We start from the raw sequence: 10306 nt of genomic DNA on the forward strand, positions 1-10306 counted from the left end.
GCTCCTCCCGAGTGACCGAGCTTCTCACCCAATCTCTAAGGGATCGCCAAGCCACCCTGCGGAGAAAGCTCATTTCGGCCGCTTGTACCCGGGATCTTGTCCATTCGGTCATGACCCACAGCTCATGACCATAGGTGAGAGTAGGAACGTAGATTGACCGGTAAATCGATAGCTTCGCCTTGCGGCTCAGCTCCTTCTTCACCACGACAGACCGGTACAGGGACCGGATTACTGCAGAAGCTGCACCGATCCGCCTGTCAATCTCCCGTTCCATCCTTCCCTCACTCGTGAACAAGACCCCAAGATACTTGAACTCCTCCACTTGAGGGAGGAGCTCTCCACCAACCTGAAGTGGGCAAGCCACCCTTTTCCGACTGAGAACCATGGCCTCGATTTGGAGGTGCTGATTCTCATCCCAGCCGCTTCACACTCGGCTGCAAACCGTCCCAGTGCATGCTGAAGGTCCTGGTTTGATGAGGCCAACACGACAACATCATCCGCAAAGAGCAGAGATGAAATCGTGTGGTCCCCAAACCTGACCCCCTCCGGCCCCTGGCTGCGTCTAGAAATTCTGTCCATAAAAATTATGAACAGAACCGGCCACAGACGTACCCTCGGTGGTGCAGCGAGGCGGAATGACCGGCCCAGGCGTGGGTGGCATAGCGGCCCGGTGCGGGGGCACGGTCATTAGCCGCGTCCTGCCAGAGGAGGCCAGGGGAGGACCAGCGTCCCACTGGGGCGTGCTCTGGCAGGGAACTGGCGACAGAGGGGGACGAGAGTGGCCAGCCCTGCCGGAGTCCAACATGCACCGGGAACAAGTCTGACTTACTGCCGGCAATGCGAACCAAGCTCCTGCTCCGGTCGTACAGAGACCGGATAGCCCTTAGCAAAGGGCCCCGAACCCCATACTCCCAGAGCACCCTCCACAATATGCCGCGAGGGACACAGTCGAATTCCTTCTCCAAATCCACAAAACACATGTGGATTGGTTGGGCAAACTCCCATGAGCCCTCCAGCACCCTGTAGAGGGTATAGAGCTGGTCCAGTGTTCCACGACCGGGACGAAAACCACACTGTTCCTCCTGAATCCGAGGTTCTACTATCGGCCGGATTCTCCTCTCCAGTACCCTGGCATAGACTTTCCCAGGGAGGCTGAGAAGTGTGATCCCCCTATAGTTGGAGCACACCCTCCGGTCCCCCTTCTTGAAAAGAGGGACCACCACCCCGGTCTGCCAGTCCAAAGGCACTGTCCCCAACCGCCACGCGATGCTGCAGAGGCGTGTCAGCCAAGACAGCCCCACAACATCCAGAGACTTGAGGTACTCAGGGCGGATCTCATCCACCCCCGGTGCCTTGCCACCGAGGAGTTTCTTGACTACCTCGGTGACTTCAGCTTGGGTGATGGACGAGTCCGCCTCTGAGCCCTCAGCCTCTGCTTCCTCAATGGAAGACGTGAAGGCGGGATTGAGGAGATCCTCGAAGTATTCCTTTCACCGTCCGGTGATATCCCCATTCGAGGTCAACAGCTGCCCACCTCCACTGTAAACCAGTGTTAATTTCGTTGACGAATAATTTTCGTCATTATTTTCGTCAACAACATTTTTTCAAAGACGAAAACGAGACGATAACTAAATAAAAACTGGTTTTGAATGACAAAAACTACGATTTGGAAAGCGATCCGGTCTGATGTCCTGCATTTGTGGTAGATGCGCACATTTGTTCTGTGACGTGCTGATCTTCCCAGCGGCACACGAGTTGGCATGTCTCATCAAACGTTAAAACATGTAAACGTCTGGGAGAATGAGTAGAGCAGACATGTAGATCTGAATAAGAGTGACGACGCAAAAAATAGCTATATATTCGGTACGGTTTTCTGTGCGCACACACCCGACCTGAAGCGTGCAGCCATTCACAGACACCTATACAGCGCGCGAGTATGGAATTAAGCTCTCTTTCGTGTCTGAATCGACAAATACACACAACATTATGTCTAAATGTCCGTTTTGGAGAGTATTCACGTAAATAATGTGGGTTATGTCTTAAACAGTTGTGAATGTATCATATATGCATCAGTGCAATTGGATCCACATGTCATTGGACTGACATGATCCAATGTCTTAAAGTGACAGTGGGTAATAAACATAATGCGGTCTGTGTCCTTAATATTGATCAAGCAACAAAAGAAAAAGAGAAAAGCATTCACTGCTCGTTAATAGCTTTAAAATAAGGATTAATTATATTTAATTCATACAAATAAATATGTCTGTTTGAAAGAATAGAGAATGATGATGCAAGTTATAAAGAGTTCATATAGGCTATCATTCATTGAAAAGAAGACTGTGTTTAGGAAAAGTGGTTTTATTTAATTTTAAGACATTTAAGTTACAGTAGTTAAATCTGTATCTGTATTGCACGTTCAAACTTTAAAATCATTCATATTAGCAGGTAAATGTTTTCTCCGGGAGTATATGGGTTTGTAAATTTTAGAGAAATTCTAAATGAATGCATTCAATTTAAACCCATTATATTTTAAATCAAAATTTGCTGTCAAAATTAACACTGATGTGAGATTATCTTTTGTGAAAAAGCTACAGTCAGTGTTTTTGACATTAAGAATAAAATAAAATACATGTTTTGTATTACAGCCGTTAAATCTGTGTATGTAGGCCCTGTTGCATATTCAAACCTTAATACCATTCCATAACAGACTGATGGAAACATTTAGTCAGGTCAATTAGCAGGACTAAAATCTGCTAATATTTGTTCTACTAAAACAAAACTAGACTAAGACTAAAAGACTTAAGACTAGACTAAGACTAAAACTCTTATGATATTTAGTCGACAAAAATAGACTAAGACTAAAAGATTTTAGATGACTAAAATGTGACTAAAACTAAATGGTGTGTTATTCAAAAGACTAAGACTAAGACTAAATCAGAATTTGCTGTCAAAATTAACACTGCTGTAAACAGTGTTGGTAGGGCACTGCTTCCCCCTCCTGAGGCGCCGGACGGTTTGCCAGAATCTCTTCGAGGCCGACCGATAGTCCTTCTCCATGGCCTCACCGAACTCCTCCCAGGCCCGAGTTTTTGCCTCCACAACCACCCGGGCTGCAGTCCGCTTGGCCCGTCGGTACCCATCAGCTGCCTCAGGAGTCCCACAAGCCAGCCAGGCCCGATAGGACTCCTTCTTCAGCTTGACGGTATCCCTTACTTCCGGTGTCCACCACCGGGTTCGGGGATTGCCGCCTCGACAGGCACCGGAGACCTTACAGCCACAGCTCCGAGTGGCCGTGTTGACAATGGAGGTGGAGAACATGGTCCACTCAGACTCAATATCTCCAGACTCCCTCGGGATCTGGTCGTCTCTCTGACAGGAGATTCGGCCAAACGTTCCCAACAGACCCTCACAGTACGTTTGGGTCTGCCGAGTCTGTCCAGCTTCCTCCCCTGCCATCGGATCCAACTCACCACCAGGTGGTGATCAGTTGACAGCTCCGCCCCTCTCTTCGCCCGAGTGTCCAAGACATACGGCCGGAGGTCGGATGAAACGACCACAAAGCCGATCATCGACCTCCGGCCTAGGGTGTCCTGGTGCCATGTGCACTGATGGACACCCTTATGCTTGAACATGGTGTTCGTTATGGACAAGCTGTAACTAGCACAGAAGTCCAATAACAGAACACCACTCGGGTTCAGATCAGGGGGGCCGTTCCTCCCAATCACGCCCCTCCAGGTGTCACTGTCGCTGCCCACGTGGGCGTTGAAGTCCCCCAGTAGAACGACGGAGTCCCCAGTCGGAGCACTTTCCAGCACCCCTCCCAGAGACTCCAAGAAGGCCGGGTACTCTGCACTGCCATTCGGCCCATAGGCACAAACGACAGTGAGAGACCTATCCCCGACCCGAAGGCGCAAGGAAGCGACCCTCTCGTTCACCGGGCGAACTCCAACACAAGGCGGCTGAGCTGGGGGGCTATAAGCAAACCCACACCAGCCCGCCGCCTCTCACCATGGGTAACTCCAGAGTGGTGAAGAGTCCATCCTCTCTCGAGAAGTGTGGTTCCAGAGCCCAAGCCGTGCGTAGAGGTGATCCCAACTATCTCTAGTCGGAATCTCTGAACCTCACGCACAATCTCAGGCTCCTTCCCCGCCAGAGAGGTGACGTTCCATGTCCCTAGAGCTAGAATCCGCGTCCAGGGATCGGGTTGTCTAGGCCCCTGCCTTCGACTGCCCCCCGATCCACTTAGCACCGGCTCCTTACGGTCCCTCCTGCAGGTGGTGGGATATATATATATATATATATATTTTTTTTTTTTTTTTTTTTTTTTTACTTAGTTTGTGTTTTATTGGTCATCCCTAATGCTTAAAAGAAAAGTGTGAACACAGTTTGATTGAGCAAAATCTCAGACATAAGCTCAGGGTTTTTGTAAATCATATACATTTATCTAACAGAGTAAGACATTTGTTAAAGCTTTAGATTACAGCCCGGAAAGTACCGTGTAATTAAGACAAATGTACAGCGTAACTTTCGGAAATTATAGTGTACCTATAAAGTACTTACATGTAAGTATAAGGGAACAATACGTAACGTTTGGGGAATAAAGGGGTAACAACCAGGAGAATTAATACATTATTTAAACTGTAAGTATTTAAAAAAAATGGGTTCTACTATTATGACATTAGTAGATACATTATCTTACATTTGGGAGCAATTAAGCGAGAATTTTTTTTTAAATAATAGTGTACCAATACATACTGTATAGGCTTTTTTAAAATTACAGGGTACATATCTGTGCATTTATACAGTTTATTTATTAATTTATTGATAGCTCCCAAATGTAAGATTGTTGTATCATAATAGTAGAATAAGTTCCCATTGGTTCTAAAATAATTACAGTATAAATAATTAGTTAATTCTCCTAGTTGATACCCATTTATTCCCCAAATTTTACATATTGTTCCCTTACACTAACATGTCAGTACTATATAGGCACACTATAATTACCAAAAGTTACACTGTACATTTGTTTTAATTAATCTGTACTTTGCAGGCTGTGATCTAAAGGATTACGAGACATTTTTTTATTAATGGAGTCATTTCAAGTTGTTTTCCTCTACTACTGTAAAATTGATCATACATGATTCTTTATAACTCTGAATGCTTCATCAGTGTGTGTGTGTGTGTGTGTGTGTGTGTGTGTGTGTGTGTGTTCCACAGAGAGGAAGAGACAGATAGTGAGAGTAGAGGTGAAATCAGGTCAAAATATGAATGATCCTGCAGTGATGAAAGAGATTTTAGACAAGGTGAGTCTCACACACACACACACACACACACACACACACACACACACACACACACACACACGTCACCATAGAGAAACTCACCTGGAACTGTTTCTAATTTGCAAGAGAATCAAAGTCTCGTTCTGTTCTTCAGATGGAGCAGATACTGAAGGAGAAGGCTTTGGCACAATATGCTAAACTTTCATGGAGAATCCAATCCAATAGGAATGTCTTCCAAAAGAAGAACCAGAAGAGCAACGTCACTGAACAGACTTGCATTTCAAAAAAAACAAAAAACATTACCACCTAACTAACGAAACATGTATGTGTGACACATTATTCTCTCATTTAAGAGGTTTACTTGGCAAATGCAAAGTCTCACTAGCTTCAGAAGGTAGCAGAAGTCTCTCACTATTTCCAGTCTTGTCTTTATGTCTTTATAGTTACTGTGCATTTATACCGTCATGATTTATTCATCCTTTGTTAAGGGATGTTGTATTTGTTTTGGGTAAGTGAAGTTTGAGAGTTGTGCAAGCATGTGAATGTTTAGTGAAATATTGGATTTAATCATCCGTTTATTTATTATCTGTTTTATCTGAGATATTCACTGCTTTTGGGTACAATTAATCCTGAGTTATTGTTACACCAAATTAATATGCCAAATAAAAAAACAAAATTACAGCTAAGCTTTGGCAAGTGATGTTTTGAATGCACCCTCCTTTCCTGTAAATACCACAGGAAAACGTTGTATTTAATGTTCAATACTGCTACAATTAACTATTTATATCTTAAAATAAATGTGACATGTATTAAAAAAGTTTACAGTAACGTTCTATTATAATGATGCAGCAGAGGAGCATAAACAAACAGGTGAGTAAATATGGCAGAAGGCAGGTTGTAGAATTAACTAGTGTTCATTTCGCTAACGAAAATATGGCGAAAAATATTTGTTGGCGACCTTTTTTCTAGGACTAAGATGAGACGAAGATGAGATGGCACCAAGTCATTAAACGATTACTGTGACTAAATCAACATGCAATATGGTTGACGAAAAATACGAGACTATAATGTAGTAAAAAAAAACTAACCATAAATCTCTTTATTTTTCGTCAACATTTATTTTTGTTACAATCCGCTTCAATCCGCTGTTCATCTATGGCATGAGCAGAAGTTTTTTTTTGTTTGTTTTTTTTGTTGAAAAAAATTACTTCTGCAAATCCACTTCCCTTCCGCTTCGATTTACAGAAAATGGGGGGCCCAAAGATCAGGTCTTCTCTTTTGCCCTAGTGCTGTTGCTGTCATAGCAAATTAAAGATGACCGTGCTTTAAATATGCCAAGACCTGATATTTGAGCCCATTTTCTGTATATCAAGGTGGGAAAAAATCAAATGTCTGACTCTAACATAAGGGAAGGGAAGTGGATTCAAAATTGCTGGAAAAAACACAACAAACCTCAAACTGCACATCAAGGCTAACCATAAAGATCTCGAGGTAGGTTTACAACATCTTTGTGATTTATTTTGTGAACAATTTTTATTCTATTGGATGTATTTTATAGCTAAATTGAACCAATTAACCATTGATTGTGAACCGTAGCAGCAGGAGCTAACTGTCATGCTAACTGTAACTTCATGTAAAAATAACATGTTAACTAATGTAAGTGCAAATGTGCGCTGTTGTTTACAGCTGTAGTAAACATCTGTGCCGTTCATTCATTCACACACAGACACACGATTCATTTTTAACCCTCTGGGGTCTAAGGTGTTTTTGGGGTCCTTGAGATGTTCTGACATGCCCTGACATTTTTGCTTTTTTCAGTTGCTTATAAACATGTTAATAGAAAAAAAAAATTACACACTATTTAGCACAAACAGGGCTACCATGAAATGTGAGCAACAAGAATGTACATGTCTGCATTTTTGAGAGAATAATGTTTATGCATGGTTATTGAAAAAACTAAAAACTAAAGTTTCTGAAATAAGGCCATAAAACACATTCTAAATATGTGCCAATAAGACTTTTGTCTAAAAGATGTCATCGCCTAGTGTTTTTTCTTAAAAATGAAGTGAAAAATCACCCTGCCTTATCATTCACATAACACAATACATTGATTTGAATTTTGCAAAGCACTTTCTGTTTGGAAAGGCCATATGCGGAGTGGGCGTCAACGATCATGCATATTTAGTGGTTCACACCTGAGGAGACAATGGGGCCTGCATACTTAATTAGCCTTTCATTCAGGTGAGTCACTGAGCCACAAGAATGCAAGAGCAACAGTTGGAAGCATCTCAATTCTTTTTTATTTTTCCACATATTGTGCTTGCAATTTGGCCTATAATATCCAAGGAAAACATGTCTAGTAATTGTGCAGTTAATTCTCATACTGTATTTTCAGTTTTGGAATATTTATCCTCTCCCCAAATTTGTCAATAATAAAACACAATAAAAGTTATTTAAAGAAAAGGCTTATATTTTCCTTTTAATAGTTTGTTTACATCTACCTTGTAAATATATTTTTTTATTAAAAAGGTTACAATTACAACAACAATTCAAGTGTAATCTTTCTTTGTAAAAACTAAAGTATACATTTTATCATACATATTTCAAAGTTAAGGATTTGATTGATTATTTGATAACTTTATTTTTGACAAAACATATTATATTTAACATAAGCAAATATTGGCAAACAAAAGCTTATTTGAGGTGGCAGATATTTTACAGTAAAAATGTATAATCTATCCAAAACTAATCAACGAAATGTTGTCTTTCATATGTCTGTAACATAGGTCTTTCATTTTTATTATAAGAAATATAAATGTTAATTTGCAGTTTAATACGTTGCTTATACAAATACATTTTATTTCAACATATTTTAGTCGATATTTACTGAGTGTAGCAATACAGTTTGCTAAAACCGAAACATTCATACACAAACAGAAACGCCTGACTGTAACGTTGTTTTTATGAAATATTAGGGCATATAAATGTTAATTTTCAGTTTATACGTTGCTTATACAAATAGCCTACATTTTATTTCAACATAGGCTATTTCTGTCGATTTTTACTCAACTCAGTATAGCAATACAGTTTGCTAAAACATCATCATTCATTCACACAGAGACGCAATTTAAATTTAAACTGTCTTTTAGCGAGCTGTGGTAAACAGCGCGCATCTCTGCCGTTCATTCATTCACAGAAACGCGATTAACTTGAGAAGGAAAAAAAACTTACTACATATTCGGATCCTCTCTACTGCAATATCCGCACTCTGAGGTAGATTTTCCATTATTATTATTCCTCACAGCGCTGCCAGATGGTGTAAACACGTAGGCTACAATGACCTGAATAAACTTGTGTTTTTTCTCGAGCTGATATGGGGGCGTTCACAGGTTTGCTTGGATTGCCTCAGTAGTTTGCGTTTGAATAGCACGCGCTCTCCGTGGGCGGAGTCACATTACCTTTGAATTAGCTCTAATGAGCTCGACTGGAATCACTCTCTTTTAATACAGATTTCACAAGATGAGAATATTTGTTTTTTATATAAATTACCTCATTTAAAAGCATATAATTCAAGCTTCATGTCTGTGTATCTGTATGTCTGTTTGACTGAGTATTCGCTGAGTTACAGTTCATTTTCGGACGCGTTTCAGAATGGACTACACTGACAGACAGAAGGCAGAACTCGCATCACGTTTATTTTTCTTTATTTGGCAAAAAGCACAACACTTTGTTTTTATTTTGAGTATACACAAAAATAATACACATTTAACAGAATCGATTGATGTATGAAACTTGTTTTGTAAAATCAAAGTCAAAAGAGTATTTTGGGTCTCAATTCAACTCATAAGGAAAAAAGCGAGCAGATCACGCCGGCGTGATCTCCGACCTCTGAGGGTTAAACAGTCCTTTTGCAGTTTACCGAAACTATTGCATATCGTGATTAAAACAAAGCACTTAAGAATAAAAAATGTACTATTCACAGTCCTCTGAATAGCTGGATCCGTTGTTCCTCGATGTGAAACTAAATTATTCCTAAGGATTATTCCTCACAGCGAAGCAAGACGACATAAAGTGCACGAGTCTGATAAAACTCGTGGTGTGTTTTATCAAGCTGATATGGGCGTTGACACGTTTGCCTGGATCGCCTCAGATCATTTGCGTTTGAATAGCATACGCTCTCCGTGGGCGTGGTCACATTAAAAGTTAATGAGCTATAATGAGCTGAGATGAGAACGGCTGACATCTCTCTCTTTTCATACAGATTACATAAACTGAGAATATTTGTTTTTTATATAATTAACTTCATTTAAAAGAAAATAATTCAAACTTCATGCCTGTGTGTCTGTATGCCTGTTTGACTGAGTATTCGCTGAGTTACAGTTCATTTTCGGACGTGTTTCAGAATGGACTTCACTGACAGAGAGAAGGCAACTCGCATCATGTTTATTTTTCTTTATTTGGCGAAAAGCACAACACTTTGTTTTTATTGTGAGTATATACAAAAATAATAGACACTTAACAGGATTGAATGATGTATAACACTTGTATGTAAGATCAAAATCGACAGAGTATTTTGTCGACACGCCGGCGTGATTGCCGACCCCAGGGGGTTAAATAAGTAAAAAAAAAAAAAAAAAAAAAAAAGTACTTTAGAGTTGTTGAGCAACAAAATTGCCCAAGAGCACCACCTAGTGTCACAGGCTACAATTCAGATCACCATAAAAATGTACTGGATTTGGCATCATTAACGTTATAAAAACCAACATATTAACGTTATAAAACCAAATGTCTACAAGAACTTTATGCAGGATAAACCTCCATAAAGTAATTATTTTGTAAGTGTAATTCCACTTAGTTTCAATTGTATGTTGTTGTCCCTTTCTGTCAAAATTGAAGTTAGCAACATTGACACATAGGGCTGCTTATAGCTGAAATGAACTAATTGCATAATGCATGAACTTCACACAATAATCTTATTGCTAAAATGTCAATGTTTTCATTGACTAAAACTAGATTAAAATAGT

This window comes from Scardinius erythrophthalmus (genome assembly GCF_964197995.2).
Source record: "Scardinius erythrophthalmus genome assembly, chromosome: 2".
Classification (NCBI taxonomy): Eukaryota; Metazoa; Chordata; class Actinopteri; order Cypriniformes; family Leuciscidae; genus Scardinius; species Scardinius erythrophthalmus.